The sequence below is a fragment of the Pinus tabuliformis genome, chromosome 4_1 (genome assembly GCF_031772625.1).
Source record: "Pinus tabuliformis cultivar Carrire ecotype Pingquan chromosome 4_1, CPIR1, whole genome shotgun sequence".
Lineage (NCBI taxonomy): Eukaryota > Viridiplantae > Streptophyta > Pinopsida > Pinales > Pinaceae > Pinus > Pinus tabuliformis.
The window spans coordinates 265,919,697-265,941,059 of NC_142303.1; the positions used below are offsets into that span (position 1 = coordinate 265,919,697).

At 38.9% G+C, this 21,363-nt stretch overlaps 2 pseudogenes; both read right to left on the reverse strand.

Moving 5' to 3' along the window:
• Positions 1–1,824: 1,824 nt before the first annotated feature.
• On the reverse strand, positions 1,825–3,207 carry LOC149175289 (uncharacterized; annotated as a pseudogene).
• An 8,036-nt stretch (positions 3,208–11,243) lies between these two features.
• LOC149175290 (uncharacterized) overlaps positions 11,244–21,363 on the reverse strand; it is a 57,323-nt pseudogene continuing 47,203 nt past the window's right edge.

Below are 21,363 nucleotides of genomic sequence, written 5' to 3' on the forward strand. Positions count from 1 at the left end.
GGGCTTCACTAAGAGTGAATAAGATGTGAATCTTTATTGCATTATGGTAGATGGTAGTTTGCGCATCTTAGTTCTCTATGTGGATGATTTGGTACTGACTGGAGATGACAGGTAGACCCAGTCTTATAAGGAGGACCTTGCAAGAGTTCAAGATGAAGGATATGGGTTTGATGCACTAATTCATTGGCTTGGAGGTGTGGTACGGAGATGGAGATATTTGTTGGACAAGGGCATTACACCTCTGAAATCATTCAGAGATTCCACATGCAGTATTGCAAACCCATGGATACTCCTTTGGGTACTATTTGGAGGAAAGAGGATGCTTCTACAGAAGAGGCAGTGGATGGCACTATCTACAAACAATTGATGGGGTCCTTGATGTACTTGGTGAACATAAGGCCCGATATTTGTTTTGCAATGAACCAAATTAGTCAGTTTACGTTGGATCCCACCAAGCTTCACTGGAAAGCAACAAAGCATGTTATTAAATACCTTAGAGGCACAACAAATTTTGGTTTATGGTACAATCACACTGATAGGAAGAGCACATCAGGAGCAGTCTTTAATGTTGGGTCAACAACAATTTCTCAGTATTTCATGAAGAAGCAACATGCTAGGCTATTTGGATGAGGTAGATGTTGGTTGGTCTCTTCAGTCAAGGGGTGGAGCCTACATTGATACACTATAAAAACCATTATAATGCTTACCTAAACTCCAAAGGGAAGTTTTAATGTTAATTTAATACATGGAATTTTTCTCGAAGTAAGAATTTTGCTCAATTCTCTCAAAAAATGTAATGTGCTATCCAAATTTGGTAAATGATGGGGTCACAGGTGCATAAATAAAATTGCTTATCAAGAATGTGTGCACATTCCTAAGCCATGCTGAGCTAGCAACCTAGCTGACATCTAGGTTGGAGGCTACAGCTTGCCAGGCATAAACACTAAAGAACGAAAGTTTGTGTTCCTAAAAAAGTGCAAACATGTTCCTTATGGCTACATTGCCACTTTTAGGGCCATCATATTCAAATGTCACCCCTCATATACCTTCATATCAATTTTAAGTGATTTGACATGTTTGATACTCCATTGCACAAGGATAGAATTTACAAACAAAAATTTAATTTAGACTTCATAAAAGATCTTAATTTCTCATATTATTGTAATTTTGAATTGATCCCTACTAATGCATATTAAAATAAAAAATATGATAAGAATAGATAAAAAAAAAAACAAAGTTCACTTTCTAAATAATGTGCTTATCATATATATATATATATATATATATATATATATATATATATATATATATATATATATATATATATATCTATATAAGCAATTAATATTTGTATTTTTAATACCTCTCTTAGAAGTAAATAAGAGTCGAAATAAATAAAGTTTGTGATAAAGAAGAAAAAAACTCAAATAGCTTCTACCATCATTTCATGTATCTAACTAATGTTTGGTGACCAAGTCAAATAAGAGATCATTTAGCAAAATTTTATTGAAAGAGCCCATCTTTTCATATATCTCATATCTCATTAACTTCGGCTGACCAAGAGAATGCGCAAATCAAATAAGAGGTCATTCATCAAAATTTTATTTTTGAAAATCCAAAAATCCAAAATCATAGTTTGATTAAGGCATCCCACTTGATCAAGTAAAATCTATATAATGTACAAAATGAATCATATCACATTTGGAGCATTCATTGTGAAACTGATTGCCGTGCAGAGAGAAGCAAGGACAAATACTCCGCAATTGCTTGGCCTTCTTCTTCAACCTTGATGCCAACCTGCGATTGGATCTCCACTCAAGTTATTTACAATATCTCCTTCCATCTCCTTATCTCGCCCTTGCCCTTGTCCTTCCAAGGTTGCACTTTCAGGCTGTCCTTCTTCCTAGACACTGCAGAACCTACCTCTACACGGCCCTGTCTAGAAGCACTCGAACCTGTGCCTACATTTTGGAGTTGTTGAAGAAGCCCGCCTATTCCTTCTTCCCTTGTACCTCCATGTAATAAGGCACTCGAACTTGCCCCTGCATCTTGGAGTCGTTGAAGAAGCCTAGCTATTGCTTCTTCCCTTGTACCTCCATGTAATAAGGCACTCGAACCTGCGCCTGCATCTTGGAGTTGTTGAAGAAGCCTGCCTATTGCTTCTTCCCTTGTACCTCCATGTAATAAGGCTCTGGATATCATTTCTGCAATTTCCTCTTTTCTCCTGTTTCTTCTTCTGAGTCTGGACTGCAGACTAGACTGTAGAGCATAATTGGATGTAGGGTCCGTTAACTCATCCAAAGCCTTTTCAAAATCATTCTCATTCATGCGAAGTGCTTCTGCTGCTAGATTTCTCTCATACCCAGTTGAAGTAAGTCCTGTCAGTTTTGTCAGGTCTACATCCTTTCCCAGTGGTGTCCTGCCATAAGATTTTTGCTCCCTCCCCTCTCTGTGATGTTGTTTATCTTCCTTCTTTTTCTTTGCATTTCTTTCCCTTTCTTCAATGGCAAATTCTATTACATGCCCAACATCTTGGCTACACATTATTAAAGCCCTTTTTTACTATTTCGTTGTAAAACCCATATTCACAAGAGTTACCAAAGATTCATCTGAGACTTGAAGCTGTCGATATTTGGCTTGAGCTGATATTAGTGCCTTGTAAGACTCTTCCAATAATCCCATGTGGTAAGCCACAACACCTTCCAGAAGCTCTAGTCGCGTGTATGTTGCAATTTCTGGACAAAACCCTAACCCTCCTTGTAGAACCCTAGCTCTCTCCATATTTGCACCATAGCAAAGTTGAAGCCCTTTGCGCGCCTCTTTCAACCGCATTCCAACCATAGTCAAACAGGATATGTCACGCAGCATGAAATAACACCACACTATGTCTATTTGCAGTGGCTATGCATTGTCCACCTTCTCCATTACCTTTGGATCACAAATGGAGAAGGCCTCCTCTCCCATGCCAAGAACATCAAGTGCATCTTTATATTTTCCCATTTTAATCAAACGTTGCCCCTTTGAATGAAGCATCAAACCCATAAGCAGGGCCCTCTGATCTATCTCAGAACCAACTTTCAATTTTTCTCCACTCTGATTCTCTAGTTCAATGTGGAAGTCATCGTCTGGAAAAGAGGAATTATCAGTATGTCTCTTGGCCATTCCATCTACTACAGCTTTGTGTATTTGTTTCTTGTTTCTCGCCATTGTATATTTTCTATTTTTTAAGAATTGCTTTGCAGGTAATTTCTAAACAAGGTTAAAAACTACATTTGGTATCAAAGCTGGTTTAGGCTTCAAGGGGATGCATTTGTTGCTGAGGGGTTTTTCTCCGGCCTGTGGTAGACTCTGTTCAATGGGAGATCTGTGGGATAGATTCTTGTGGTGAAAGAAGATGGTGAGCAGTGGAAAGATAGAGATCGAAAAATTTAATGGTTAGAGTTTTGAGTTGTGGAAACTCAAGATAGAGGATCTACTAGTGTATAAATATCAATGGATGGCGATATGTTAGGGTATTGAACCAACGACAATGTTAGATGAAGATTGTACGAAGTTGGATCAGAAGGTAAAAAGCACAATACGGCTGTGTATCTCAAATTCAGTATTGTTGAATGTATTGGGGAAGCCACAACGAAGGCTTTGTGGGACAAGTTAGGGACTTTCTACGAATCTAAGTCTCGTGTGAACAAACTTTTCCTATGGAAAAAAGATGTATAACCTGAGGATGAAGGATGGAGAATCGGTGACAGAGCATATGAATGCCTTTAACACTGTGGTAAGCTAGTTTTTATATGTTGATATTAAAACTTCAGATGAAGATAAGTGCATCAATTTGTTGTGTTCTCTACTAGATTTGTGGGATAGTCTCGTTGTTGCAATAGATAGCAATACAAGTACCTTGAAGTTTGATGAAATAGTCTCATTCTTGTTGTTGGAGGAGATGAGATGGAAAAATACAGAGGGATAGAATGGAGATGCATTGTCTGTATGCGGATGGTCCCATAATAGAAACAAAAATAAGTCCTCGAGTGGGAGATCTAAATCTCCAAGAAAAACTATAAAGGTGTACTGGAAATGCAGAAAGGAAGGGCACTTCAAAAAGGACTGTAGATCTAAAGTTCTTGAAAAAGGAAAGGGATCTGATGATGCTCGTTCTGCATCATCAAGGGGAACTACATCTAGTTCTACTTCATGAATAAAATCAACGCTAATAGCAAATCTGATTTTGCATTATTTTGTTACCTTTAGCTTTGTATCCTTATTTACCCATTCCAATGGATATGGGCTTGGATGATCATGAACTTCCAATCCCCTTTTCTTGACCAGATCTACCCCAATGAGATTCAATTGCAATCATAAGTCCAACATAGAATCTATCTTTGTCTTCTTGACTTGTATCTTTATGAAAGAGAGTTTAGTCATTTCCTTCTCTTCATGTTGTTGAAGGCTACTCAAATTTACCTCCTTTTGCACTGACATATAGACGATCTTCTCATCATTGTTTGAGTTGCTTTCAACCTAGTTGCTTGAATCGATGGCCATGAGATTCTTCTTCTTATTGTCTTTCGTTTTGTTCTTCAGGTTAAGCTCTAAATGAGAATTCTAACACTTATCCTCTATATGGTTGTCAATGTTGTAGTGGTTGTGGGATCTTTACACTAGCATATTTTAGATGTTGTCTTTTTATCTTTTCCCCCTTTCCACTTATTCTTCCCTTCCTTAGAAGCATCATGTTGCTTCTTCTACTTCGATCCATTTAAGTACTATTCCTGTACACAAGCCTCATCCATTGATCTGGGCTTGAACAACATCATGTGCTTCTGTAGGTGGTTTTACAAATCCTCTCTATGTGATATAACCCTTATCCCTCTCGACTATTTTACTCATATATGGAACAAATGCATTCTAAAATAATGGAACCCCCTTTTCCTCTTAGTGGCATGGTTATAACACAACCAAATAGCCTACTAGTGGTTAGGTTTGACTACCTCAAATCTTAACCATAGTTAAAATATGGACTCTTCTATAGTCATCTTCATCATAATCACGTGGCTAGCCCCTTTTTCATGAGTTATGTGGGATGATGTGGCATCCTTTTAAAATATGGGGGTGACAACAGGAAGGTCAACTTTTGAACTGGCGTACATTTTGCATATGGACTCCGCTTGAGGTGATTCTTGCACTGTTGGAAAGGATTATATGTGTAGAGTATGATAAAATAGTGCTACCTCGAAGAGGCAAAGTTTTAGCCCCCAAAAAATGTTGTTCGATGCCTCAAAATGCTCCTAGAAGGTTTCAGACCCCAATTTTCCAAACTAAGTCTCGTTTCATACTTTCGATGGACCCTGCTACACGAAAAATGAGAAATACATGAAAAAACGTGATTGCAATCACGTTTTTCATGTATTTCTGATTTTCCATTTAGCAAGGTCCCTCGATAGTATGCAACATGGGTACTCTTTGGATGAGGAATCAAATTCTGCATCCAACGAGTAGATGGGTACTCATTGGATTGAGTTTCTTGCTAAGAGGGAGCTCTAGTATAAAATATAGTCAATATGAGTATAGTTGAGTAGTTGTAATTGTTGTTAACTCAGAGATCTCTCAATTAACTAGTCAATTTACTAAAAATAGCCCCAGTCATGCATGCAATTCGAATTGCCTAGTGGGGGGGAGGAAAAAAACATAAGTGTAATCAGTATTTTATAATAGTGAATGTACAAATTTCTCTTGGGATTTGTGCAAGGAAATAGGAGCTTTCCTATTTTTTTGGAGTAGGAGTTGTGCAAGGAAAGGGGAGGAAGTAAGAGGCTTACCTTGCCAAAGTATTGAGCAAAACAGATTCAGGAGGAGGAGATCAATATTGCAGTGCAGTTTGAGCTTCAAGGATTGAAGTTGTCATTGTAATAAATAATTGTTCTCATTTGATTTAATACAAACAAAGGGGTTTTTCCCAATTGGGTTCCCCAGTAAAACTATGTTCATTGTGATTGAATTATTGCATATGTTTCTATTGTCAATTTTCCTTATGCATAATTTAGTAGAAGAAATTTGTGCATATTGTTTTTACTCTGAATTCATTAATAGCTTCAAATTTTGAGTTATTTGTACACCCACCCCACTAGAATTTCCCCATGTCAACAAGCATATATTGGTTTGGTTGTTCTAATTTTTGGTTTCATGATGCTATGTTTGGGTTCTATATTATACAATTTCCTTGCAATTAAATACAATGATTGTGTTGATGGCATTAATTTAGTTGTTTTTTACCATTTTACACCAAATTAAAATTAAAAAACAACAAAAAGCATTTTAATGCTTACCTAAACTCCAAAGACAAGTTATAGTGTTGATTTAATAGTGTGCTATCCCAATTTGGTAAATGATGGGGTCATGGGTGCATAAATAAAATTTCATATCGAGAATGTGTGCACATCCCTAAGCACACGTTCCTTATGGCTCCATTGCCACTTTTAGGGCTTTGACACCATCAAATATCAAGGCTGGCTTTAGGAGGACAGGAATCTGGCCACTGGACTATGATGCTCTTATGCATGATACTGGTTGTAGCCAAGCGTTTCATGTGGATGATCAGGAAGAAGGGAATGTCCAAACATGTGTTGAAGTGCAAGAAGTAGATGACCAAGATGATGTTGTTGCAGCTGGTAATATGATTTCCCTGTCTCAAGGACAGTTATATGCTGAAGATGATGAAACTGTATGTGAAACACAATATAACAATGAACAAATTCCTAGTAACATGGAGATTGTTCCACCAACTCAAGAACATCAAATTCCTGTTGCTGATATTGCTAATGATATTGTTGAACATGCAGTTGACAATGACCAATTGACATTGCCAAGCCAAGTAACCCCAACTTCATGGCTAGCAGAAGCAATGATCAATATGAATGCACATAGTGTCTCAGCAACCAATGAAGAAAGCATGAACATGCCCTCACAACCAGCAGAATTGAACAGTGAAATTGTTCATTTTTTTGTGGACAATAGATCAATGGAAGAAGATGAAGGACATAATGAGGCATCAAATGAAGATAATGATATGGTTCAATCAGTTCCAACAGATACTGAAAGGGAAGTACCAAGCAATGACATGCAAGTGGGAGGGGTGGAGAAGACACTTGGACGGTTCCTAAAGCTACCAGTAGAGAGAGTATCAATGAGAAAAAAGCAAGGTGCACCGGGTACTCTTCGTCTGGGCCGAAGCTCACAGCTACTCACCTCAGAGGACTATATAAACCTGTTAGTTGAGTCAGAAAAAAAGAAACTTGAAATGCAAGAATTAAAACAGAAAAAGAAGGATATGGTCAAGGAGAAGAACGCAGCAAGGATTGTTGCAGCACAACAGCGAGCAGAAGAAAGGATTGAAAGAGATAAAGCAAGGCAAGTTAAGGACCAACAAAAGCAAATGGCAAGACAGGAAAATGAAAAACGAAAGGCACAACAAATGCTTGAAAAGGAACAAGGGATGATCAACGATACAAGAATAGCTGATGAAACCAGGATTATTTCAAACTCATTGGACTCCATTGCAGATAATACACCATTATTCCAAGATCTCATAAACATTCAAGTGCCCCACTATCAAACCGAGGGTTTACCCACTTGCCTTGTTCCTACCAGAGTTGGTGTCAATTCTCTGTATGCTCATTACACACCTCCACTTAATGCAGGGGTCAGTAGTGCAAATGTGAGGTATGGGTACTCAATACCTCCATGGTTGGAAGCTGCAAATTGGAATCAATCATATGGCAACAATCAACCATTTCCTAATCAGCCCTTGACTGGTAGGCCAACCTACCTGGCTCAAGAAGGTAACTCGGGGAGTTTTGGCACTCAAGATTCTCAGGGCCATAAAGAATAGGGGTGTCATATGTTTTCGGTTCTAACCACATTATGATGTGGATTTTGGATGGATTGTATCTTTTTCTTGGCACAGCAACATTTTGGCTTACAACCTAGTAGTGATTTCTTGTGGCAACCTAACTGTGTGTTGATAAGAAATTTTCAATGGAACATGTCTTTCTGTAAAATATTAATTATGATAAAACTATTTCTATAAGTTATTCTGTGCACACTGTACAAAGCTATAAACTCACTTATGGCTCCAATAAGTGGACCGTTATAATGTGATGACAGTGCTGGGCAAGTTTACAATCACTTAACACTGAATAGAAGTCTACACTCACAATTAGAAACACCTCCTGCTCGCTTCTAATGTACGAGGCACTAGTAGTAAGGAACTCTATACTTAGCATGTTATTGATTGAATTAGAATGAATAAGAACTTTACATTGCTGGAAACTAGAAATACAATAAAGAACATAGTTATGATTTTTATCAATCACCTAGCTAGCCTATTTTTTTACTACTGCCCAACTTATAGAGAGCATGTGTTTTTATATGTGTCAGTAAAAATGATGGAAGTATCTAAATTAATCAAATCAGTTGATGAACAACTATGAGAATCATATTGTTCCATCTTGTTACATCAACTTTCCAAAAGATAGAGAAATTTGGGTGCACAGTAACCTAATCAGCTATATGACGAATTGTGGCTTAGTCATTAATTCTTTTCTAAGCACCTATTCACCTTTTTCATTTTCCTTCATGAGTAGATCAATTGTTTGACAATATGAGTGATTCACATATGACAATTGTTTGGTTAACTAATGAATTGTTATAATTGACGCAAAGTTACAACAGCCTTCTTAGAGTTGCAACAACAGTATTGAGCAAGTTGTAGCAATAACCATGTGCTATAAGTCACAACAATGGTGAGAATCACACCAAGTAAGCAGAGGCGAGAGTCATAACAATAAGGGGTTAGATCGAACATATTTAGCATATAAATTTTATTAGAAACAAAAACAGTTATCATGTGATGACAGTGCTGGGCAAGTCCACAATCACTTAACACTGAATAGAGGTCTACACTCGCAATTAGAAACACCTCCTGCTCGCTTCAAATGTACAAACCATAAAAACACAAACGTTAACATGCAAGAATAACTCAGGTTATGTTAGCAAAAGTTTCCTGGCCAGGTTATGATGCTAGAGCCAACCAAACCAGAGAAACAGTTCAAAAACTATTAGAGTTAGAACAATTGATCTTGAAAGTTGCAGTAAAGGAAATATAACAGTTGCAGTTAAGTGCGAGAAGAATTGCTGGAAATAAAGTATGATACTACGCAAGTCCACAATCACTTAACACTGAATAGAGGTCTACACTCGCAATTAGAAACACCTCCTGCTCGCTTCAAATGTACAAACCATAAAAACACAAACGTTAACATGCAAGAATAACTCAGGTTATGTTAGCAAAATTTTCCTGGCCAGGTTATGATGCTAGAGCCAACCAAACCAGAGAAACAATTCAAAAACTATTAGAGTTAGAACAATTGATCTTGAAAGTTGCAGTAAAGGAAATATAACAGTTGCAGTTAAGTGCGAGAAGAATTGCTGGAAATAAAGTATGATACTACAACTACTCTATAAAGTACAAACAATACTCAGGTTATGTTAGCAAAAATTTCCTGGTCAGGTTATGATGCTAGAGCCAACCAAAACAGAGAAACAGTTAAAAAACTAAACTTGCTAAAATGAACAAAAGTAGTCATATCTACATGGAATGAAATCCCGAATTCAATGAAAAAGATACAATAGCAGGGACAATAAAAATGCAGCGTTTTTATCTATAAAGCAAACACAGTAACAAGGCAATTGAGAGCAGCTACAGAGAGTTTCGAGGGTTGGTCTAGGCTCATTTCTGCGATGTTCCATTTTCCCTTTGTCTTTCTGCTCAGGGCCGGCTATGCAAGTCAATTGAGAGCAGCTACAGAGCGTTTCGAGGGTTGGTCTGGGCTCATTTCTGCGATGTTCCATTTTCCCTTTGTCTTTCTGCTCGGGGCCGGCTATGCAAGTCAATTGACAGCAGCTACAGAGAGTTTCGAGGGTTGGTCTGGGCTCATTTCTGCGATGTTCCATTTTCCCTTTGTCTTTCTGCTCGGGGCCGACTGTGGGGCGAAGCCCTCCGCCGAGAATGGCACGGGACGGCCGAGGGCACGGGACGGCCGAGGGCACGGGGCAACAAAAATTACAGGCTAAAACAACAAAAATATCATAGAATGCCGAGAATGGCATGGGACGGCCGAGGGCACGGGATGGCCAAGGGCACGGGGCAGCAAAAATTACAGGCTAAAACAGCTAAAATAACATAGAATGCCATAGAATGCCTAAAACCCTAAACCCTGAAAAAAATGCTCAAAAAAATTATAGGCTAAAACAGCAAAAATAACATAGAATGCCATAGAATGCCTAAAACCCTAAACCCTCAAAAAAATGCTCAAAAAAATGCCATAAAATGCCATAGAAAGTTCACAAAATATCCTGTTAGAGTTGCTTGTGTTGAAAAACACAGAGTAATAGCTGGTAGGATTAAAATCCTACCGATTACAGGCCATGGATGCTCGCCGACCTCCCCCACCTTCCCCAGAGCTTGCCAGACCTTCACCACACCTGCAACGTCCTTTTCCACACCTGCAACAGGAAGAGAAAAGCCATTAGAGATCAGAAAAACAACAAAAACAGCATCGCAAAACAGAAAAATCCTATGTTACCTCAAGCTCAGTAGAATGGCGATCGACTCCTCCCCAAACAACAAAATTGCCAAATAAGACCACCACCAGAGAAATGCTAAACAACCGGCATTCAATGTTAAACAACTTGCATTCCAGAACGACCAAGAAATCCAGGCGGAAAAGCACAAGAAAAGCAGAACCGTTGTCCCAACCAGAAACCCTGAAACTCCATCAAACCTTCGCACCAGCACACGAATAAACGACTCTGTGCGCAGGTACACAAACCCTGTAAACCGAACAAAGCATTCCCCCAGCACACGAATAAACCACCATGCGCGGAGGTTATAGGGTCGTCCCGCGCCATCTTCAGTGGGGGCTTCGCCCAACAACCGGCCCCGAGCAGAAAGACAAAGGGAAAATGGAACATCGCAGAAATGAGCCCACACCAACAGTTGAAATGGCGCGAATTCGGATTTTTATGCAGCGAGGTGATAGCCCACACATGGAGCTCCACGGTGGACAGGTGTCGTACCGGCTCCATGCGGGTTGACGCGTGGTAAAGTGACGTGGCGGGGAGGGCGCACATGTATTGGCGACCCTCCCCTATGTCAATCCTAAACAGGTACCCAAGATTTGGAGCATTCATTGTGAAACTGATTGCCGAGCAGAGAGAAGCAAGGACAAATACTCCGCAATTGCCTGGCCTTCTTCTTCAACCTCGATGTCATAGTCTACTACTAGATCTCCCCTCACGTTATTTACAATATCTTCTTCCATCTCCTTATCTCGCCCTTTCCCTTGTCCTTCCAAGGTTGCACTTTGAGGCTGTCTTTCTTCCTCAGAAGCTGCAGAACCTACCTCTGCACGGCCCTGGCTAGAAGCACTCGAACCCGCGCCTACATTTTGGAGTTGTTGAAGAAGCCTGCCTATTGCTTCTTCCCTTGTACCTCCATGTAATAAGGCACTCGAACCAACGACTGCATTTTGGAGTTGATGAAGAAACCTGCCTACTGCTTCTTCACTTGTACCTCCATGTAATAAGGCACTCGAACCTGCGCCTGCATCTTGGAGTTGTTGAAGAAGCCTGCCTATTGCTTCTTCCCTTGTACCTCCATGTAATAAGGCTCTTGATATCATTTCTGCAATTTCCTCTTTTCTCCTGTTTCTTCTTCTGAGTCTGGACTCGAGACTAGCCTGTAGAGCAGAATTAGATGCAGGATTCGTTAACTCATCCAAAGTCTTTTCAAAATCATTCTCATTCCTACGGAGCGCTTCTGCTGCTAGAGTTCTCTCATACCCAATTGAAGCAAGTCCGGTCAGTTTCGTCATGTCTACAGTCTTTCCCAGTGGCGTCCTGCCATAAGATTTTTGCTCCCTCACCTCTCTGTAATGTTGTTCATTTTCCTCCTTTTTCTTTGCAATTCTTTCCCTTTCTTCGATGGCAAATTCTATTGCACGCCCAACATCTTGGCTACACATTATTAAAGCCCTTTTCGACTGTTTCGTTGTAAAACCCATATTCACAAGTGTTGCCAGAGATTCATCTGAGACTTGAAACTGTCGATATTTGGCTTGAGCTGATGTTAGTGCCTTGTAAGACTCTTCCAATAATCCCATATGGTAAGCCACAACACCTTCCAGAAGCTCCAGTCGCATGTATGTTGCAGTTTCTGGACAAAACCTTAACCCTCCTTGTAGAACCCTAGCTCTCTCCATATTTGCACCATACCAAAATTGAAGCCGTTTGCGCGCCTCTTTCAACCGCATTCCAGCCATACTCAAACAGGATATGTCACGCAGCATGAAATAACACCACTGTGTCTATTTGCAGTACCGATGCATTGACCACATTCTCCATTACCTTTGGATCACAAATGGAGAGGGCCTCCTCTCCCATGCCAAGAACATCAAGCGCATCTCTGTATTTTCCCATTATAATCAGACGTCGCCCGTTTGAATGAAGCATCAAACCCGAAAACAGGGCCCTCTGATCTGTCTCAGAACCAATTTTCAATTTTTCTCCACTCTGAGTCTCCAGTTCAATGAGGAAGCCATCCTCTAGAAAAGAGGAATTATCAGTATGTCTCTTGGCCATTGCATCTACTGCGGATTTTATACGAGCAAGTCGATTTTGGGCATCGACCTCATCCTTTACAGCCTTTGCTTCATTCGCATCAACGTTACTTATCAGAATTCTTGAATTTGCCCTCAATCCCACCTCTCTGAGCTTTTCATCCGCTAATTCCTCTTTCAGAATTTTCCCGCCAGAGATGACCTTTAAATTCTGTGGTGAACACAGCGAAGTCTTGGCAAGCTCTGCTCTCAACATGCCTACACTCCACTCCAAATCCACCTCAATTACTCCCGACCATAACCCGCTCACCTTCAACTTTGTAGTGCGAACGTTGCTACCACTCGAACTCGAACCTGAGCCTTCCATGTTTACAAAACCAAAAGAATTTGAAATTAAGAGTACAGATTTGGACACAGTTAGCTCTGGCTGGCTTCAACCTGTGCAACTAATTAGCTCAAGTGTATGGTATGGAAGTGAAATGGAGAACTATTTATATACCTTACCCCGAATAAATAGGTCCAACCAGCTGGTCGGCTTGGTGAATTAGATTTATAAACTTACAATAATTCTATGGAGGTGGAAATAGCGCTCGCCATTCTTATTGTGTTAAAAAGTGTGAATTTACGTTGTAACAAAGTCAACCGCTATCCTAAACTAAAAGTGTGAATTTACGTTGTAACAAAGTCAACCGCTATCCTAAACTTCCAAACTGGCATCATCATTTTCAGGGTGGCCATTAGTTGATGAGATTGACTTTTAAAGGTGTAGTAAGTAGGTCCAACATCTCTTTTCCAATTTAATCCGAGGGAAACGAACTTAGACCAAGACTCTAATACCATAGAAAAGTTTGACCTCATTATCTAATTTTGGTTAATAAATTTCTAAACTGCTATATCATTTTGAGTGGGTGATTAGTCTCTTGTTTCTACGATTGTAGCTAGTCTACATGATTGGTTCTTAGAGAGGGTTTAGATATATCTCAAAAGTAATTTTAATCTTTTTGCTTATAGATTGAATTAAAAAAAGATTATAAAATTAAATTTAAACAAAATATTTAGAAAATATTTTGATAGTGAAATGAGAGATGATTTTGGGCATGAGGTATTTGATGAGCCATGGTATTGTAAGAAAGCCTATAATATCTATGGTAAATTGAGCGTGAATATACATAGATAAAAATATGGTTATATTGTTTATTTATTGTAAGCATTAAAGTTTTATATACTTATTAATTAAATTTAAATATGGTTACAAAATTATTATTTTAAATTATGAGTTAAAATGGATGTTAAGTTATAGCTCTTATATGTTATATATTTTAATGTGAATATAGTGGTTTTCTTTCTTCTAAAAAACTATTTATAATTTTATTAATAAAAACAAAACTACAATATAACAAATTGAATTTTATTATTCTTATTACTTTTAACTTTGTACGAACATACATCTCTATGAGCTCTATATTACTTTTAAGGTTGTGGACCTTTGAGATCAGCGTTTTTCTTTTTGTATGTTATATGCTTTTACAAAAATAAAATCACTACCATCCACATAATAACCATTGATAATAAATAAATAAAAAATATAATGTTCATCATAAATAAAATATTTAAATAACAACCTTTTATATAGAGAGAAATTAAAAATTTAGGGAAAAAATGTTATATTATTGGGTAGATATGCACTTTTTATAATCTAACATAAGGAAGAAAAAAAAATCTGGATTTGGCATTTTTTATAAAATATTTCAATAACAACCTTTTATATAGAGAGAAATTAAAAATTTAGGGAAAAAGTATTATATTATTTAGAAAAATATTAATAAACAAAAATTATAATGTAATATTTCAATGTCAACTATATAAATAGTGTAGATAATGGTTAAGAACATGTGTTTCCTTGTTAAAGGTTATAGGTTCAAATGCAGTATAACCTATCTAAAGAGATTTGATTTGATCCCTCTTTGTGCTTGATACATCCCCATATTTTTATTTTTATTACTATTATTACTTTATTTTTTATGATTTTTTATTAATATTAAGAGATATATGATCCCTTGTGCTTGATACATCCTCATATTTTTATTAATTTTTTTTTTACTATTATTTTTAGATTTAATAATATATGACCTACATAAAGCACCTCTTAGTGCAATTTTTAATTTTTAATTTTTTTTTAACATTTTAATGGTGTTTTGTTCCATATATGTACTTCCTTCCATGTTCAACATAGAGTTGACACATGGCTTTTAAAAATATATTAGTAAAAAAAAATTATTTCATTGTAAACCTTAATTAAAATACTTCAATATCAACTTTATATAAGGAACATAAGTCATTGAAAGTAAAAAAATTATCATCCTTCAAAAATTTCAAGGATGTGCATATGAGGGATATTTTTAATTCCCTATATGATAAACATGGAGTTGGAACACATATATAAAGTAATTAATTTAGTAACTAGCATATTTCCATCTTAAATTGAATTCTATATTTTAATATTCTTTCCAGCTTTATTATTAATCTCCCTTGTTCATCCAAAACAATCAGTGTTGTGCGTATAGTAGTTGTCGATCCCAACTTTTTCTTCAAACATGAAACATGGAAAACATCATGTAAGACATCTTGAACACCAAGTATGTTGTTCCCTTAAGGGGGAGCGCATTGTAACATTCCCAACAATTAATCCCACTTATATTGTAATTGTACTTAATTATGCCATTAGTCCATGTATGGGCATGTAAATGGGAAAAATACTTAGAATAATTGTAATTACAATTTAAATACTTGTTGATGAAGTGGTGAAGCCTTGATAATACTATAAAGGATAAATATTTTCAACCTTTCCTAGTAAAATATCTAATGGGAAGGTGCAACAATAAATGATCCGAATTGGATCCTCAAACATTTTCATGACTGTTTCAAATTATGTCAGATCAAATCTTATGAATAACGAGCTTATCATGAATGACCTACGGACAATGGCAACTATGGCCAGCACGGAACAACGAGGACCCTCAGTCAAAGCGCACTGAACGTTGGCCCATGGAGACCGCACATGGACACAAATTGGCAATCGAAAGCCTAGATCTAGAAATAGAGGCAGTTTCTGATACACGATTAGCGTAAGCATATCGCAAGGCAAAACCCTCAGAGAAGGAAAGCCCCGAGCGCTCGGTCATGAGGAAAACAGGGAAACCGTGCAGAAAACATCACAAGGCGGGTCCCACACCCAAAACCGACTGGATATCGCATGCACTTCAAGCGGTAAGCAAGTTTGGCCAAGTTCAGCGCGATGCCATAGATCGGGCGACGTATGTCCAGCGGATGAGAGAGAAAACCGCTTACATCGCGTGAGTAACAGTCGAGCAACTTACCCGTGTGATATAGACAGAGACCGTAGGATTTTGAGGCTCCAGATCAATGGCGAATAATCAACCCGATGGATAATCGGATTCGACGAGGGAATAGACTGAGGCACATAAAGATTTGAGGTACGCCATGATCGATGAGCTGGCAAAAGAATCAGTTTCGCGGGCAAATCCTGGAGTAACGGAAATAATGACCATTCAAAAGAAAACTGACACTCAGTCCGTAAGGCGACAAGTGGCCACCTCTCAGTGCAGCGTTACACAACGATGACGACGTAGAGCAGGGGAATTCCAGCGGATAGAGGCAGGCGATCCAGAGAGCCGAGAAGAGGAAACGAACAATCAAGGAGAAGATTAGCTTTAAGCCACGAACATATAAAGAACGGGGGGAACAAAAGTAGAGAAGGAAGTGAATTGCATAGAACAGAGAAGCCGAGCTGACCTGCAGAGTAAAGGCAACATCGAGCAGATAGAACAGAGAGAGTCTGAGAGTCTGTGAACTCTAGTGAAGGCTTGAGAGGTTCAAGAAACTCCTATGTGTATACCTGTCCCGTATTGAGTACCAAATTGGGCTCATACCATTGAGACCAGTGAGGTCAAGATTCAATAAGGGGGAGTCTGTGTACTCTAGAGGCTTGGGGGATCCAAGTACCACCCTACTGATCATCATATGTTAAGAGAGACTCAAATTGAGCTCCTTATTGTAAAATCTTTGCTTTAAGACACAATAGAAAGGCCACCACTGAAGGCTGGACCAGGAGACATAGCCCAGGAGGATTTGGTGAACTCCTTATTAAATTTGTTGTGTTTTTGTATGCTTACTGTGTTTCTCTTACTATTTCAAGTGTCTATGTATTCCGCAATCTTATCGATCCGTTGCTTAAAATAACATAGACACACCCCAGCACATGAGTCTATAATACCTTCATTAATTAACTGAGATCATTCACGAATGATTTATAGATCAAGTGGTATCAGAGCTCCTAGGTTGTTTAAGGTTAGACAAGCTTGTGTTGGATTTTTCTGTTGAATGCTAATTAGATCAAAGCTTAAATTAGGAGAAGGAGAGTTGGTCAAAACTAACCCAGAGATTGGAAGAGTCTATCCTCGGAAGAAAATTTCAGAAGAAAGTCCCTTGGGGCCAGACCCTCAATTTATAGATAGTTTCCTGGCCATGAGGTCCATGGTAGAAAAAATGTATAAGGACTTTAGGAAACATAGATGAGGATTCATCAGGCTCCAAACAAGATAAAGGAGGAGAAGATTCTCTCCTCCATGACCACTCAAAAGGAAAAGGGAAAGAAGAAAGCTTTCTCACACCTCCTAATAGCCCTGAACATAAAAAGAAGGCATCTTTGATTAAATTAGATGTTAAATTTTATTTACCAATATATGATGGAGAGTTGAATGCAGAGAAGCTGGATAATTGGATCAGACAAATTGATGTGTATTGCAGAGTGTAGAGTATTGACTCAGACAAGAGTAATATTCAGCTGGCCAGCCTACGCCTCAGAGGCACTGCCTTGGTATGGTGGGAAGGCAAGAGACAAGTTGACATGAAGAAACATGGTAAGATTCTTTCTGTCTGGAGTGAATTGGATTCTGCAATCAAAAAACAGTTCTATCGACTAGCTTACATGCAGCAAGCCATGATGAGCTGGCAAACTCTTCACCAATTGAAAGGGCAAAGTGTACAGGGTCACACTCAAGAATTTAGGAAGAGAGCTTTGATTCTGGGAATTTCTTTAGACTCACCTGAGACTCTGTTGAAGTACATAGGGGGTCTACACAGCTACATGAGGCACACTATCCTCATGTTTAATCCCACTAGTATAGATGAGGTATCTGTTCAAGCTACGCATGTAGAAGCTAGAGGAAAGAATGGGAACCCAGAAGTTGGGGGATCATCCAAACCCATTGCAAACAAAAATAAGGAGAAAAGAAAACAGAAATGGAAAGAAAGGAAGGCCAATACTGCACAAAAGACAAATTCCTCATACACTCACTGTAAAAAGGATGGGCATGATGATGAGAATTGTTGGATTCTGCATCCGAAGCTGAGACCCAAGAAGTTCGAGGGCAAGAAGAAGAAGACTGTTGCAGATATTCAAAAATATTTGGGGTCGGACTTAGGAGATGAAATAACCATTGCAACCACAGGTATAAAAGGTAAAAATTCTGAAGCATCCACTAGTAATTCTGAACAATCTATTAATGATGAAGAAAATGAGAGAAAAAGACATGAGCTTTTCCATATTTGAGTTGTTTCCAAACATCAAAAGATTGATACTTTGTTTGATAGTAGTTCACAAGTAAATTTAATTTCTGAAGCAATTGTAAAGAAGTTGGGATTACTGACTACAACTCACAAGAAACCATACCCATTAGGTTGGTTAAGTGATAAAGCACAACTACAAGTGACTAGACAATGTAAACTTAAGTTTTCTTTTGGGTCTGTGATGAGCCCCAATTTTGGTACAATTTGGGCTCATTTTGGCCTATTCTACTTGCTCAAACCATTCATTTTTTATTGCTTATGCATGCATTTCTTAGTTTATTCATGTTGTTTGTAGGAAGAAGGGTAGGCACTCTCTCTACGTGACTAATGCATTATGATTCCAGGTTTTGGCATTAAAAGGGAGCAAAAGACAACGAAAAAGGAGATAAGGAGACAATGAGGTGGCACTGCGGGTTTTTAGGAGAGGATGTCCACGGTCTTAGGGACATCCCTCGTGATTCCCACCAAGAACTCCGAGCTCTAATCCATCTCCCCTCCGAGCTTAGAAGCAACCAGCTGTTCTACAGGAACAGCAGTTATGATCGTCCTACAGGATCAGCAGTTAAACTCTAGTTGGACAGTCGAGCTCCTAAAATCAAGGACACTTGTTGGATCATCGTTTTTGTATAAGTATAGAGGCCTTAGCCTTAGATAGGTTGTTGAAACTCTCGTATTGCTATTGTAATTTTGGAGCACAGCTCAGTTTTCGTTCCTTTTTGTAAGCCAATTTGGCATGATATCAGATTATGAATAAAGAAGGCAGATTCTGATCTAGTTCTGAGTTTTTCTTAAGGAGACTATAGCTCTCAGGTTAGGGCCCAACCTGAGAGCCATAGATCCCCTCTACTGTAGTGTTGTTTCCATTTCATTTCAGCACTTTGAGCTTTTCATTTGCACATGCAATTCGAATTACAGGTTGTTGAGTTGGTCTTTCTCATGAGTTAGATAGGAGTTGCTTATGGTGAATTTGTTTCCACTTGCTTAGTGTAGCAGAGGATAGATATAATCGATTGGAGCTCCAACAAAAAGGTTGTTAAGGCTCACTGCCGTCTCATCTGGGATTGGAGTGAAGTCCATGACTAACCACCAAAAATACGCATTTCTTTATTCCATGATTGCTGCAAACACAGTCACGTTATGTTAGATGCTTCCACATGATTCACACTTGCACCACACTCCCTTACCACAGCTTCATGCACATTCTCCTTTGCGTTTAGATTGCTGCTCATTGAATTTACAAGCACAGGTAGTTTAGGTTAATGCATTTTTGGTTGAGTGACAGTCATAAGCATTTGTTTCACTTACACTGCTCTCTCTCGTCCCATCACTTCGTCCTCCATCTTGATCACGCATGCAGACATATCTTTGACCCCTGCTCTGCTCTTTTATCTCCCAAAGTCTTTCACTCCTCACGTACTTCCATTCTCTAGCCCTTTCGTTGACATAGCCCTTTACCTTCCAACCTACTCCCTACACTCACTTCCCATCCTATTCTTTCACTTCTAAAGCCATCACCAGCCTTATTCCTACCTTACACATCTCCCCCTACCATTCCATTACTCCTCCATCACTCCAAACACTCACGGTAGGTCATCTTGTAGCCATTTGTAGACATCCTGTAGAAACCAGAGTATCCTGTAGGATCCCCTGCAGCCATCCTGTAGGAGGCCACTCTCTCGGTTGCTGAGCATCTGAATGCGAGGAACCTCTGTGGATGGATGCTAAGGATCCCTAGGGACCTCTCCTAGCCTCCCCAACCTATCCCACGCTTTCCTTCCTTCTCCATCCCATCTGCACAACCAAACCCTAGTTAGCACAAGATCACAATCATTCCACACACTTAAAGGAAAAATACAAAAACATAAATTTCATGATGCAAGTAGTTTAGATCCATGCATTTTCACTCATTAGAGGTAATGACAGCATTGGTAGAAGTTGCATTTACATTCCTTGCATTGTAGAGGTCAGACTAGTTAAATTAGGGTTTCCTAGGTTTACATGCTTTGATTTGCTTTCAGTTCGTTTTTGTCAAGTAAAGTAGCTTTCCTTTGAGATTAGCTTTCATCCATCAATTAGCAAGCTTCTTCTGAGAGCCTATAGAAGTTGGCTTGAGCCCTAGCGGACTTGTGCCAGCTGACCAAGTGACAGCTGCGACAAGAGCTAGTACTTGTGCATATAGCACCGTCGCTTCCAAGTTTGTACGAACTACCGGGTTGATAAAATGAGAGACAGGAAGCCCCAAGAGTTGTAGCAGTATTGCTACAATACTGGAGCTCACCATCTTTTTGGCGCCGTTGCCGGGGAAGCGTCAGAGTATTAGTAATTGTTGCTTTTCTTCTACTTTCGTACTCTTACTTCTGCTCAGTAGTTTATTTCATTTCCATTCTGCAAAAGTAGCTTAGCATTTCCTGCTTTCCTAGATTAGCATTTCCTGCTTTCCTAGATTAGCATTTCCTGCTTTCATAGATTAATATTTCTTGCTTTCCTAGAGTAGCTTTCCAATTCTGCAATTTCATTTGAGAAATATAGTTAGTTGTAGATCACTTTGTTTCAGTTTTGCAGGTACCAAAGAAAAAGCAAAAGCACTCAAAAAAAAAAAAAAAAAAAGTCCTTTCCATTTCATGCCTCGTAGGAACCGAGATAGATCAGGCAAATTCCTACCAAACACGCCCACCACATCACTGAGTCACCCTTCTCTCTTCTTTGGTGACAGTGACCCAGAGGAACCTATAGGTGAACATCCGGAGATATACCAAGACCCTATAGAAGAAGAAGAGTTAGAGACCACTCCATCTGAAGCCATGGCTGATAATAGGAGAGAAGATGAGAGAATAGAAGGAGCTTTCCCCATCCGAGAGACCAATGGAGATATGAAAATGAAAAACATTAGCCCCTCCGCCTTGCCTCACTTCCATGGACTGACCACTGAGGATCCTGATACCTTCTTGTTTGAGTTTGCTGTCCTTTGTAGAACCTATGACTATACTGAAGATGAGAAAAAGCTGAAGCTTTTCCCTTCCACTCTTAAGGATGCAGCCCT